Raw genomic sequence first — 15,744 nt, forward strand, 5'->3', positions numbered from 1 at the left:
TACTGGAGAGTGCTATTTAGTTAATTATTTTTTAAGATGATTAACAGATGAATTCCTCACGTCCAGAAATTTATTTTAGAATTTTTGGGGTTCCAGAAGTATTCGAAACTTACAGATTACTACAGACTATTCTGTTTTTGACAGATTATGTTTATCATGTGTTGTTTGCTTATTTAATGAATCTATGGCTAGTAATAGAGTTTACGAACCATAGAAAAGTTGGAATACAGCAGGTTTAACACCAATATAAATGAAGAATGAGTTCATTACAGTACCTTGAAGTGGTGATTTGTTTTCTTTTACTTATGGAGCTCACGTGATTTTCTTTTAAATTTTGTGTTGTGAAGATTTCAAGTTTTGGGTAAAGATTTGATGGATTATGGAACAAGGAGAGGCAAGAGCCTAAGCTTGGGGATACACAAGGCACCCCAAGGTAAAATCCAAGGACAACCAAAAGCCTAAGCTTGGGGATGCCCCGGAAGGCATCCCCTCTTTCGTCTTCGTCCATCGGTAACTTTACTTGGAGCTATATTTTTATTCACCACATAATATGTGTTTTGCTTGGAGCGTCTTGTATGATTTGATTCTTTGCTTTTTAGTTTAGCACAATCATCCTTGCTGTACACACCTTTTGGGAGAGACACATGAGTCGGAATTTATTAGAATACTCTATGTTCTTCACTTATACCTTTTGAGCTAGATAATTTTGCTCTTGTGCTTCGCTTATATCTTTTAGAGCAAGGTGGTGGTTTTATTTTATAGAAATTATTGATCTCTCATGCTTCACTTACATTATTTTGAGAGTCCCGTAGAATAGCATGGCAATTTGCTTTGGTTATGAATTTAGTCCTAATATGATAGGCATCCAAGATTGATATAATAAAAACTTTCATAAAAAGTGCATTGAGTACTAGGAGAAGTTTGATACTTAATAATTGTTTTGATATATAAAGGTGGTAATATTAGAATGTGCTAGTTGAGTAGTTGTGAGTTTGAGAAATACTTGCGTTGAAGTTTGCAAGTCCCGTAGCATGCACGTATGGTGACCGTTGTGTAACAAATTTGAAACATGAGGTATTATTTGATTGTCTTCCTTATGAGTGGCGGTCGGGGACGAGCGATGGTCTTTTCCTACCAATCTATCCCCCTAGGAGCATGCGCATTATTCTTGGTTTTTGATGACTTGTAGATTTTTGCAATAAGTATGTGAGTTCTTAATGCCTAATGTTGAGTCCATGGATTATACGCACTCTCACCCTACCATAATTTCTAGCCTCTTCGGTACCATGCAGTGCCCTTTCTCACCTTGAGAGTAGGTGCAAACTTCACCGGTGCATCCAAACCCCGTGATATGATACGCTCTGTCACACATAAATCTCCTTATATCTTCCTCAAAACAGCCACCATACACTGCAAAAAAATACACTTTCGTGATGATACTTGTTTGTCACAGTATGTCGTGTTTTTTGTCATGCATGTACATCCATGACGATTTTATGACAGAATCAAGATAGTCATACCTGTGCTGTCATAGAAGTGTTCCATGACATTACCAAAATTATCATCACGGAAGTGTCCACTTCCATGACGATAAATCGCGCGTCACATAAGTGCTTTTGTCAAGGGTGACCGGCACGTGGCATCCACCGTAATGGAATGCTGTTAAGGTACCGGGTCCAGTTTTGGATCCGATAACCCATTAATAGCCGAGACCAGTGGGAAATTTCCACGTGTAAAATACTGATTGGCCGGAGGGAACACCTGTCAGCTTGTCAGTGCGCCAGATGTCACCCGTCCATTTGAGGAGACATGCCCATGATACGTCGACACATGGCTGGGCCCAATAGAGGCCCATATAGGTTAAAAAGGCCGGCCCAGTCAAAGGCCCGTAGTACTTACTTAGGTGCTAGTGGGCTAGCCCAATAATGGCTTGCTTAATAAAGGCCCATTTATGACCCGAAGCTAGATCTGGCCCGTTAATTGTTCGCCAAATATTTGGGCCCAATTACAGCCCAGTGACTTTTGGCCTATTAGAGGCCCGACGTAGACATGGGCCCATTTCAGCCTGGTGTGACTTTCGGCCTGGGAATGGCCCGCGCTGCCCATGGGCCATATATGGTCTGATGGGACATCGAGCCCACTAATTGCCCATGATAAAGGTGGCAACATTTAAGCCCAACGTGACTTTGGGCTGTTAAAGGCCTGTCGCATAATTCGACCCATTGATGTCTGTACTAAGCTTTCGGCCTCTTAAAGGCCCATGATATCAGTGGGCCAACTAAGGCCCGAGATATGTTCGGCCTGGTAACTGCCCGTGATATTACTGGGCCCAAAAAGGCCCGGTCTACATTTCAGCCTCCTGAAGGCCCGTCGACGACTAGTGAAAATTGAGGCCCAACATGCATTTCGTCCTGCTAAAGGCCCATGGTTTCATCTGGGCCATAACATGCCAGTACAATATTTAGCCTATTAATGGCCCAACGCTACCTAGGCCAAACTAAGCGCTGGGTCAACAAAAGGCCCAACTAAAATATAGGTCGGTGTAAGTTGTGGGCCTCGCGCAAAGTGTGAAGGCCCCAATCATTCGGGCCCAAGAAAGATGTAGGCCGGCCCAATTGTGGCCCGCTAAAATAAAGAAATTATGACATAGTAACTAAGAATAAACCAACACTATACAATAAAGGATTTATGGTATATTTCATCCACTGGGCATCGAAGTTTGCCACCAATGATCTTAAAGCGCAACTAAGAAGAAAATTACAAAAATTGGGCACCATTGCAGCGTAACAAAATAATAGTGAACCGAGACCACTTCCAAGACAATTCAAGAAAGGTTAGCCTTGCGCAGGAACTGCTGCACAAGCTGCTGAGCAAGGCTGTGAGACCGGCCTAGCATGTTGGTCATAGCTTCCAGGTGTAGCTGATTAGCGATGAGGTTCTCATTGGTGTTCTCCGCAATCTTTCTTAGAGATAGGACTTCAAGTCGAAGTTGAGTTGCAGAATGCCTTTCTGCTAGAACTTGGGACTGAAGAAGTCGAACTGGTTCAGACAATGAATTATGAGAGCTTGTCTGACTGCTAGTCTCAAGTAACTTGAACACTGCATCAAGACAAGACTTTGGGGTTGTCTCGCTATCTTCAAGATGTTTTGCCTTCTTTATTGCAATATATGTTGGGTTTTTCTCGCAGCTTTCAACAGACTTGTGCATGCCATCAGACATATCACCCTGAAACAAAGGAGAGAGATGACAGGTTTTGCACGTGTATAAACAGAGATGATAACTGTGTTGTCAATTCCATCCAATTTCAAATTAGAAAGTAAAGAGTAAGTTCAAAATATCAATAGCATAATTTGGCATTGTTCATAATGCGGGGAGCTTCACCACACTACTGGATTACCATGTCAACATAACACGCATAAATGAAGGGCAAAGAAAATCATTGTATCTATTTTGGTTAATGTGCATGGCATGTTGTTCATATCATCAGCCACATCAGTAAGATAAAACAGGAGATGACAAGGTGCAAACGTCGGCTGCTTCACCACACACTGGATTATAGATCCACAAAAACAAGCATACATATAGGGAGTATTGAGTAATGTGCATGGTATGAATAAGGAATTTGGTTTTACAAGTAAAACTTAGAAATTGCGGTTCTTGCGAACATGCATTTTGGTAGAAACAGCAAACTAAACAGCAGTAAACGATAGGGAGTATGAAAAAAAATATAATTGCTCGTTTCTGTTCCTGTTCGTTCGGTGTTTTCGTTCGTTCTTTGGAGTTTTTTTTCGTTCGTTGGAGCAGCAGCTGACAAGGCGGCGAGGTCGGGGCTGGGCCACCGCATCTATCGCCGAGGCACGAACATGCATGAGGCAGAGGGCGGCATCTTCTTTTGCTTGAAGCTGGAACAGGGCGAGGCGATGAGGAGGCCGTCATTTGGGCTGGAACAGGGATCGACGATGTCGCGTAATTGGAACGGGCTGAGGACGGCGAGAACCTCCGGATCCGGATGAAAACAGAGTTGGAGCGGCCGACAGCGAAGCAAATGGCAGGTGGGCGTGGATCTGATGAGGGGCAGCCATGGTTAGCCTCGTGTACAAGCAAGGGAGAGAGAGAGACCAGGGGAAGGGAGAGAAGCTACGCGAGAGAGGGGGTGACCGGAGCAGTGGCCTGTGGCGGTGCAGTGGCGATGGCCGGTACGGTGAGCGGTGGTGGCGGCCGGTGGGGCGAGCAGCGCGGGCCTCCTATATTGCAAGAAATAGAAAGGGGGTGGGGGAGCTGAGGCGGCGGCCGGTGGGGTGAGTTGGGGCGGCTGCCGGTGGGGTGAGCACCGCCGGTGGCCGGTGGGGCGAGCGGCGCCGTCCTGTGATGCGAGAGAGAGAGGAGGGGGATTGAGCGGTGGTTGAGAGAGAGAGACGACAGAGGGGTGGGTACGTGAGAGAGAGATCGTGGTGGATAAGGCAGAGAGAGGTGGGCCCCGGAGAGAGATCGTGGCGTGGGTGACTTCGGGAGAGAGATCGTGGCGTGCGGATCAGATGGTGCCACCTCATCGATCCGCGTGATCGATCCGTGGGGTTGTGCTTTCTCTTTGTCGTCTGCTATTATTTTACAGATGGCAAAGAGCTAACTTTGCCGTCTGTAAAATAAACCGCAGAGGGCAAAGACTTTGCCGTCTGCTTTTTAATTTACAACAGCAAAGCTAGCTCTTTGCCGTCTGTAAAAAAAATAGCAGCGTATGTGTATACTTTGACAGACGGCAAAGTATGTCTTTGCCATCAGTTGTTCTTCGCCATCGGTCACTGTCAGCAAAATTGGTCTTTGCCGTCTACCCCGACAAAATGCTGACGGCAAAGAGCAGTACTGACGGCAAATCTCCTGTTTCCTGTAGTGTATACAAAACGTTCTTATATTATGGGACGGAGGGAGTAGCTGTTAATGTAAGTACAGTGATAGACCATGTTTAGTCCTTACAAGAGGACTGCAGAGCTAAACCTCTTCAAAAGCATTGGGTTGATTCTAAATTTATGTAAGATTCCATACGGATCTTATAATGTCCACCAAATGGACGATTACGAGGCTAACATGTGCAGTGATGCTACATAATCAAACAGCTATGAAAGAAAGTATGGTCACACAGGGCAAGAGGTACTCACAAGAGCAATGCAGTGTGCAGTATAGTTGCAAGATTCTGTGGTCCCTTGAGAATGAATGTTCTTCTGCTAACAGTTTTCATACAAGTGAGACATTAAGGCAAATGCAGAAATGTAGTTCAAATTGTGATGTGATATCATAGGCAGTACCTTATGCTGCAGCCGAGACCAATGTGTAACAAGATTATTCCAGTCACCGCCGGATAAATGTAGCACCGGAGACTTTACAGAAATTTCATTTAGAGGCTTGCCATAGAAGTGCGCTTGCCTCAGGTAGGAACGATACTTCATCAACGAGTGCTTGAAAAGTGCAACCAACCCTTGCTCGTCTTCACAATCTAGTTCGGTCCTCACCTATTTAAAATAATGAAATCTTGTGTCATGTGTCAGCAGAAACATATGCAGTAATGACCTTGAATAATATTAGTATATTACTTACGCGTAAGTTGCGGAGGAAGACTGGAAATTGTTCTATATCTGCGGTATAGTCATTCCATGAAGGAAAGATGCGCACAAAGTTCCTGACAACAATATAAGCTTCGTCTTCTAAACTGGGAAGAAATGGAACATGGGTCCTATTTGCTGCAATTGGGGCTCTCTCTGGTTTGAAAAGAGATTTGTCAACTGGATTTGGTGTACTCTTTGCTGGAATGGGGGTTTTGCATTGTAGAGCTGCTGCTATGTCAATTGGCATAATCATACTGTTTGCTGTAGCTGGGGTCTGCTGAGTTGGGGCATCAGAAATGACTAGTGTAGTAGGGCTAGAGTCTGCTAGAGTTAGGGTGTTTTGTGGGTCAGGTGATATTGCAACTACACCTAATGGGCTATTTGATATATCAGGTGCCACTACCTTTTCCAAATACTTTGCTTGTGCTCATCCATGATCAGCAATCGCCCTCTTCCTTTTGAACATCTGATACACAAGAACAACATTTGAATGGATAAATATGGTATGATGACAGATGGAATATGTACTGAAAATGGGTAGGTAGGGCGTATTCACATACGCGATGTGTAAACTAAGCTAATGGCAGTTCAACAAAGTAGAAGCAATGCAAAGCATCAGTTGCAAGATATGTGCGACCAATATAACCTTGGAAAGTTAGAGCAAGCACCTTGATGGGTGAATAAGATATGCCATCTTCTTCTGACTCCTCCACTAGGGAGCTACATTGACTTAGGTCTCCCTCTAGCTCAGAATCACTGTTAGGATCATATTCTGAGCATGAATCTATAGGTGGAGAGCGTTTGCATTGCATTGCATCCAGACTTGATTTCAGTCCCTTAATGCCAAGTTTGAAAGCCATGGGATTGTTCTTCTTTATTCTTTTCATGCGCGCAAGCTCAAAATCATTATGATGCTGTTCAGAATCTGAGATTCATGAAAACATAAAAACTAGTCAGATTATCTATGGAATGCATTGCAGATTCAACTCGAAGAGTATCTCCCTATAAACCCCTGCATATGCAAAGTTCACCCCAACCGTGCTAACTAGACCACACATCAAAATACAAACCTCTTATGTCTCTATAACAGGCAGACACACATTTCAAAACTGAAGTAGGAACATTAGAATCATATGAAATTCATATTTGAACAAATAAACTAAGGAATTATGAGTGGCATAATGTTTACCTTCAAGGGTGGAGTGTTGGTAGTGCGACACAAAGCAAGTAGGCAGATTGTATTCCGTGTAAAAGATCGAAGCCTATGTAACAGTTGGAAATGACACTTTCTTTCTACGGTTCCAGTATTTAGAATCAGGGTGGTCCACCCTAAAAGAATATTGACAATAAATATGACAAGGCAAGCATAGATGTAGTGAATCAGTCATTTACTTGTGAGCTTAATAGGACAAGTATGCAGAATTGTAACTGCAATAAGAGACCGTCCAAAATCCTGCTAGAGTCATGCCGTCCGGGGACGGCAAGTCGCCGGTGAGACAGGCGGCTGGGGGCGACTAGAGATCATAAGTGCACAGGAGAACAGAGGGGAATCGGGGCTTGGGACGACCCAAAATCCCAGGGTTGGTCGGCCCATCGTGGGCACCCTGTAGAGATACACACCCGAGCGGTGAACATGCATTTTTGAAACTAATTTAGGAACATTTAGCTGACCAATTAAACGACTTTGTTTTAATAATATCATATTCGTATTTGAACAACTAAGCTTGTTTAGCTTAATGGGTGGAGCAGCGCAATTATGACACGAAGCATGTATTCTGATCTTATAGCGATCATAAAAGGGGCAAACTCTAAGCATATTTTTTAGCAAAAGAGGGTTTCCCCTCCGATATATTAAAGGAACCGCCACGGAACCAACATGATCAATTAAACCGTATTATGACTGTGCCATGGCAGATTTCAAGCTGCAAACGGGAGAAATGATATTTAGCAGCCATTGTTTGCTTCAAACTAAGAACTAAATTCTAAGAGCTGAAAAGAAAGTAGAGTAACCAAGTTAAGATCTATTTTCTGGTTGACATGAAAACGTTGAGGAGATATGAAGTACAACCTCTCTTGTGGCGCCGTGTAGGCATCGGGGGTGTGATGGCTGTCGGTGGCGTTGAAGTAGATCTACGACGGTAGACGGGTGCATCGGGGGATAAGTCCCGTTGCGGTTGAAGAGAAGGTCATGTGAGCGGCCCCGGCAAAGAGGACGACGACGCCGATGAAGCGATAGGACGTGATGCAAGGCTCTTGGTCCGTCGCTGTGGATGAGAAACGTCCATCTCTAGCAGTGGACGACGCAGTCTTGGTAGGCACTCCTGCATGGTGGAGGACGATGGCGATGGATGTGGTGGAGGACGGCGGTGATGGATGGAGTGGAGGATGGCGGTGATGGATGGGGTGGCGAACGGAGGCTGGTGTGGGGATGGTGTTCTAGCGTAGAAGCTGTATGAATGGGAAAATGGAGGGAGAGGTACGGGGAACCATGTGTTTGGGACGCGCCTCTCTGAATTATGGGAAAGTTACGAACTTAGCCCCCGTTTCAAATTTGGACGTCTCATCGGTTGGGGATACGACGGTAATCTCACATCTCGCCAATATTTGCCTAGAGCGATTTCGGCCAAGGAGAGGGTGGTTGGCGCCCATGGTGTCTGAATGGGGCTGACAAGTAGGGCGGTTGTGTCACGTCTCAGTGAAGTTACAAACCTGCCGCTATTGAAAATATTTTTCTACATCGATTTCGGCTGAGTCGAGTTTTTTTGCCGCCCACCGTGAATGAATGGGGAAATGGAGGGAGAAACAGAGGTCTTTCGGATGAGCTTGAATCAAATGTGTTTTGTCACCCATGTTTGGTGCCCACCATGTCAGAATGGGCTCAGAGGCGGTCGTGTCACGTCTAATTGAAGTTACTAACCTACCCCTATTTAGAGCAGTGAAAATCGGGCCGATGGATTGTCCGTGTAATGGGTAGATAGTAATTTCCATCTCCCAAACACTTGGCTTCGGGCAGCCGACGTGGGAGTGGACTTTTTGCCGCTTCTTTCGAATTTTGGGACAATAAGCATCTACGTTTACCCTGGAAACTGAATTCGAATCCATTTTATATTCCTATAAGAATATTTATAAATCATTCTATGTGTTTTTATATATCTTCAAAAGGACGACAAAGATGTATGCCACTGTCATATATGAATATGGTTTACAAATGATGATACTGAAATTCAGAAGCTAGAATCCAGTTTAAGGTGAATTGTAATATTTGGAACACTTCATGTCCACCTCAAATGTCACACGCAACATAATGTGTACTCCCATTTAGATATGTACACAAGCAATGTATCAAGATTCAAATACCGAGTCAAACAACCAAGAATGTACGTAACTAATAGACATATAAATACTTATAGAGTATATGGACCAACAATATCAACTAACATACATAAGCCAGTCCGTTGTACTTTTTTTTGCTACAACATCCTTTTTTAGCCAAGCTACTACAACATCTTGGCCCTTTCCGATGCAATCCACTTATGGTCTATCTATACTACTATTATTGTTGAATGCACATTCAGCCCGATTGACATATTTGTAGGTCTGGCACAACAATTAAAATGAAATGTCTCTGTGTCTTATCAATTAATACAGACTTGTGCTCAAATAAAATTACAAACCAAAAAACAAAAAACAAAAAACAATTATTACATGATATCTAAAACAAATGGTTTGATTGATTACATGAAGAAACAACAGAAAGGTTATTCAACGATGGAAAAAACATTTCACCTATGATTTACCAAGCGGGAATTTAATTTCCTTTTTTCCTTCAGGAACTTAACAATGTGGTCAGTCTCAGCTTGCTTCATTTAGAAATCCACCAAATATTTAATGGTTGTCTTGAGTACTTCTTGTGATTGTGTTGTTTGCTTCCTCAACATGTCAACTTTCATCTCTAAGTGCAGAAGCAGAATCTCTTTCTACCACTAGTTTAGCCTCTAGAGCATCAATAGTTGGCAATTCATAATGCACGATTGTGTCGGTGCCACTGCTGTGGGATGATACAACGTCCATGGGGACCTCGCTCTTTGATCTTCGGCTAACCTGTTTTGCCATTGAAGTTCTAATTAGATTCAGAAAAGTTGAAGTTAGCAAAACATCTCAACTGGGAGTTATAATAGCAAACCAGTTAAACAAACAAGGAATTAAAGAGTTTCAATTGGATGCTGAAAAGTAGTTATTAACATTATTGTAACCCATTGTTGCAGCAGGAAAGTAGTTAAACAAACAAGTAGCTATTTAAGTTTAGAAAATAGGTAATTCTTAAGAGTAAGTATCAAACACATAGATAGGCGCAGTCTATAATAGGATTAACATGCTATGGCATTATGTAATCAGTAGCAAATAAAATTAAGCCAAGCAACGTAATTGAACAATTTTGCAATAAGTGGCTAACTAAAATTCTGAGAAGCAGGTACCTGAACTTACGCTAGTTATTTGTATAGGCACACTGCAACTTCTTTTTCGCTTACAAGGTTGTACGAAGGAGTCCATGGCATCAATTTCTTGGATACGCAGTCCCAATATTTCTTTCTTCCCACACTGCATTGGTAAGTCGAATGGTTAATCTGGTAAGATGGTGCGTCCTTGATATCTTATATGAGGACGTGTAGTCAGACTAGTTGTAGCCACAGACATCACACTGGCTTTTACTGTATATTTCATACGATTACTTTTGGCATATCAAGATCTAAGCAATCTACAATAGTATGAAAACACTGGCATCCTTCACATTATTGGTGAACTCAGTCCATAGAAACAAGCAATTCAACCATTCTGTGGGTAAATCAAAAGCGCCATAGGAATATTTTTCACTACCCCAATCATGCACGCAAAAAGGGGTGACGCCACCATAGGGGCTGGTATGGGCGGCCGCCTCGGGTGGATGGATAGTGTGCACCTAGTTTGAGTCGTCTAGGTTGGCCCAGGCTACTTTTGTTCGTCCCAACGCATGAGCAGACAATGTACAAAATGAAGAAAAATGTTTCAATTTGGATGGGCCAATAACATAAGTGCAAGGAAGGCCCTGATACGTCTTTGTCGTATCTACTTTTCCAAACACTTTTGCCCTTGTTTAGGACTCTAACTTGCATGTTTTGAATGGAACTAACCCAAACTGACGTTGTTTTCAGCAGAACAACCATGGTGTTATTTATGTGCAGGAGCAAACATTCTTGGAATGACCTGAAACTTTACGGAGACACTTTTCAGAAAATAAGAAAAATACCTACCAAAGATGAAGGCCAGGGGCCCACCGTCTTGCCACGAGGGTGGGGGCACGCCTGCCCCCCTAGGGCGCGCCCCTACCTCGTGGGCCGCCTGTTGCGTCTCCGACTCCAGCTCCACCTCCATATATTGAGTTTCGATGAGAAAAAAATAAGAGAGAAGAAATCAGCACGTTTTACGAAATGGAGCCGCCGCCAAGCCCTAAAACCTGTTGGGAGGGCTGATCTGGAGTCCGTTCGGGGCTCCGGAGAGCGGAATCCGCCGCCATCGTCATCATCAACCATCCTCCATCACCAATTTCATGATGTTCACCGCCATGCCTGGGTAATTCCATCGTAGGCTTGCTGGACGGTGATGGGTTGGATGGGATCTATCATGTAATCGAGTTAGTTTTGTTAGGGTTTGATCCCTAGTGTCCACTATGTTCTGAGATTGATGTTGCTACGACTTTGCTATGCTTAATGCTTGTCACTAGGGCCCGAGTGCCATGATTTCAGATCTGAACCTATTATGTTTTCATCAATACATGAGTGTTCTTGATCCTATCTTGCTAGTCTATAGTCACCTATTATGTGTTATGATCCGTTAACCCCGAAGTGACAATAATCGGGATACTTACTGGTGATGACCGTAGTTTGAGGAGTTCATGTATTCACTATGTGTTAATGCTTTGTTCCGGTTCTCTATCAAAAGGAGGCCGTAATATCCCTTAGTTTCCGTAAGGACCGCGCTGCCACGGGAGGGTAGGACAAAAGATGTCATGCAAGTTCTTTTCCATAAGCACGTATGACTATGTTTGGAATACATGCCTACATTATATCAATGAACTGGAGCTAGTTCTGTGTCACCCTAGGTTATGACTGTTACATGATGAACCGCATCCGGCATAATTCTCCATCACCGATCCATTGCCTATGAGCTTTCCATATATTGTGCTTCGCTAATTTACTTTTCCATTGCTATTGCTATCATAACTACAAAATACAAAAACATTGCTTTTACTATTGTTACCTTTAGCTAACGTTATCACTACTATCATATTAGTTTGCTACTAAACACCTTTCTGCGGATATTAAGTTTCCAGGTGTGGTTGAATTGATAACTCAGCTGCTAATTCTTGAGAATATTCTTTGTCTCCCCTTGTGTCGAATCAATAAATTTGGGTTGAATACTCTACCCTCGAAAACTGTTGTGATCCCCTATACTTGTGGGTTGTCAAGACAATTTTTTGGTGCTGTTGCCGGGGAGCATAGCTCTATCCTTTGAGTCACTTGGGATATATATCTCCTTATCATTATGAAGAACTTGAGAGATCCAAAAACCAAGATGTATCCCTCAACTACGAGGGGAGGTAAGGAACTACTATCTAGCTCTGCACTTGATTCACCTTTTGTTATGAGTAAGTTTGCGACACCTACACCTGCTTCTGCTCTTTGTTTTGATATGTCGCATGTTATTGATGATGCCACTTCTGCTATGCATGATACTCATGATGAAACTATCTCTATGCCTGATACTACTATGCCACTTAGTGATTTTCTTGATGAACAACTTGCTAGGGCTAGAGAAATTGAAAATATCGAATCTGATGATACTAATGAAAGTGATGATTAAGAACCACTTGCTATTCCTAAGGGTTATGTATTTGATCAAGATGCTTCTTCAGCCATTTTAGCTCGCACAAATAGAACTGAACTTAAAAAATTATTAGCCAAATGGAGTAAGCAATCTCAAAATGCTAGAATGAAACCTGACCCTGCTTTAGCTACTTCACCTATCTTTGTTACTGATAAGGATTATGAATTCTCAGTTGATCCTGATATAATTACTTTGGTTGAATCTGACCCTTTTCATGGTTATGAATCTGAAACTGTTGTGGCACATCTTACTAAATTAAATGATATAGCTACCCTGTTCACTAAAGATGAGAGAACTCGCTACTTTTATATCCTTAAAATATTTCCGTTCTCATTAAAGGGTGATGCTAAGATATGGTTTAACTCTCTTGATCCTGGTTGTGTGCGTAGTCCCAAGGATATGATTTATTACTTCTCTGCTAAATATTTCCCTGCTCATAAGAAACAAGCTGCTTTAATGGATATATATAATTTTGTGCAAATTGAAGAAGAGAGTCTCCCACAAGCTTGGGGGAGGCTTCTCCAATTACTTAATGCTTTGCCTGATCATCCTCTTAAGAAAATTGAAATACTTGATATCTTTTATAATGGACTAACCGATCCCTCAAGAGATTACCTCGATAGTTGTGCTGGTTCTGTTTTTAGGGAAAGAACACCGGATGAAGCTGAAATTCTATTAAATAATATGTTCACAAATGAAAATAATTGGACACCTCCGGAGCCAATTCCTGAGCCTATTCCTAAACCAACTCCATGGAAGAGGGGTATTCTATTTCTCAGTCCTAAAGATATGCATGAGGCGAAGAAATCTATGAAAGAAAAGGGTATTAAAGCTGAAGATGTTAAGAATTTACCTCCTATTGAAGAGATACATGGTCTTAATTTACCGCCTGTTGAAGAAACATATAATCTTGATCCTTTACCTATTGAAGAAACTCATGGTCTTGATAACCCGACACAGGTAGTATAGGTAAATCCTCTCTACAGATATGATAAAGCTGTAATCCCAATTACTAAAATTGCTAGCCCATGCTTAGATGAGTTTGATAAATTTATGGCTAAGCAAGAAGATTTTAATGCCTATTTTGGTAGACAATTGAAATACAATTCAAATTTGCTTCGACACTTGGATGATTATATGGCTAATGTTAAAGGTGAACTTAAACTTATTAGTAAACATGCTTCTATGGTTACCACTCAAGTAGAACAAGTACTTAAAGCTCAGAATGATTTTCTCAATGAATTGAACAATAAGAATAATGATAATGCTGTTAGAGTTATGACTAGAGGTGGTAGAATGACTCAGGAACCTTTGTATCCTAAAGGCCATTCTAAAAGAATTGAGCAAGATTCTCAGAGAAATAATATAGATGCACCTAGCTCTTCTAAAAAGAAGAAAAAGAAAAATGATAGTACTTTGCATGCTTCTAGTTATCCTATTGTTGCAATACCCGAGAATCCAAATGATATTTCTATTTCTGATGCTGAAACACAATCTGGTAATGAACCTGAGACTAGTGATAATGTTAATGATAATGTTCATGATGATGCTCAACCTAGTAATGATAATAATATAGAAATTGAACCTAGTGTTGATCTTGATGACCCACAATCAAAGAATCAACGTTATGATAAGAAAGACTTTGTTTCTAGGAAACATGGTAAAGAAAGAGAACCATGGGTTCAGAAACCCGTGCCTTTTCCTCCCAAACCATCCAAGAAAAAGGATGATGAGGATTTTGAGCGCTTTGCTAAAATGATTAGACCTATCTTTTTGCATATGCGATTAACTGATATGCTCAAAACCAATCCTTATGCTAACTACATGAAAGATATTATTACAAATAAAAGAAAGATACCGGAAGCTGAAATTTCCACCATGCTTGCTAATTATACTTTTAAGGGTGGAATACCAAAGAAACTCGGAGATCCCGGTGTACCAACTATACCATGCTCCTTTAAAATAAATTATGTTAAAACTGCTTTATGTGATCTTGGAGCCGGTGTTAGTGTTATGCCTCTCTCTTTATATCGTAGACTTGATTTGAATAAGTTGACACCTACTGAAATATCTTTGCAAATGGCTGATAAATCAACTGCTATACCTGTTGGTATTTGTGAGGATGTGCCTGTTGTAGTTGCAAACGTTACTATTTTAACGGACTTTGTTATTCTTGACATTCCCGAGGACGATAGTATGTCTATTATTCTTGGAAGACCCTTTTTGAATACTGCAGGGGCTGTTATTGATTGCACTAAAGGCAATGTCACTTTTCATGTTAATGGTAATGAGCATACGGTACACTTTCCAAGGAAACAACATCAAGTTCACAGTATCAACTCTATTGGAAAAATGCCATCGATTATATTTGGAGGTTTTGAATTCCCTCTTCCTACTGTCAAGAAGAATTATGATATTATTATTGGGGATGTGCATATCCCCATTCAGGTAACATAGTGTTATTCGAAATTTCTCCGGTTCCATGCTATTCGGAATGAGTTCGTTAACAAGACTTGATTAACCTTGTTAGTGGATTCCTTTTTGATGATCATGAGATGGATGAAACTAGAAGGCACAACCTTCTGTACCCCACTTTTACTTTCTGTTATTTTTATTAAATAAAACAAAAAAATATTTTTCTGTCTGTTATCTGATTATCCCTGCAATATAAAATTACCTCGAAAATAAAAGTTCTCCAAATGCCCTTAAAATTAAATATGACTTTTTCTAGAATATTTGAGGATTTATGGAACTGAGAACACACCGGGGGGGCCAACCACCTTGCCATGAGGGTGGAGGGCGCGCCCCCTGCCTCGTGGGCCAATGGTGGCCCTCCTCCACTTATTCTTGCACCCACACACTTCATCTTCCTCCCCAAACACGAACAACCAGCTCAAACCCGAGTTCTAGCTCATTTTGCTGCCATTTTCGATCTCCTTGCTCAAAGCACCTCTCACAAAACTGCTTGGGGAGTTTGTTCCTTGGTACGTGACTCCTCCATTGGTCCAATTAGTTTTTGTTCTAGTGCTTTATTCATTACAAATTTGTGTTGCTTAGGTGACCCTGTTCTTGAGCTTGCATGTCAAATTTATATGGTCAAAAGTAGTTTTGATGCATGATATAGGCCCTAGGCACTTGTAGGTGTAGTCGCTATCAATATTTTTGAGTTTGGTTTACTTTTATTTTGAAGTCACTAAATTTTTTCCGAAATTTTCAGAGAAAGAA

Source organism: Triticum aestivum, chromosome 5A (assembly GCF_018294505.1).
Source record: "Triticum aestivum cultivar Chinese Spring chromosome 5A, IWGSC CS RefSeq v2.1, whole genome shotgun sequence".
Classification (NCBI taxonomy): domain Eukaryota; kingdom Viridiplantae; phylum Streptophyta; class Magnoliopsida; order Poales; family Poaceae; genus Triticum; species Triticum aestivum.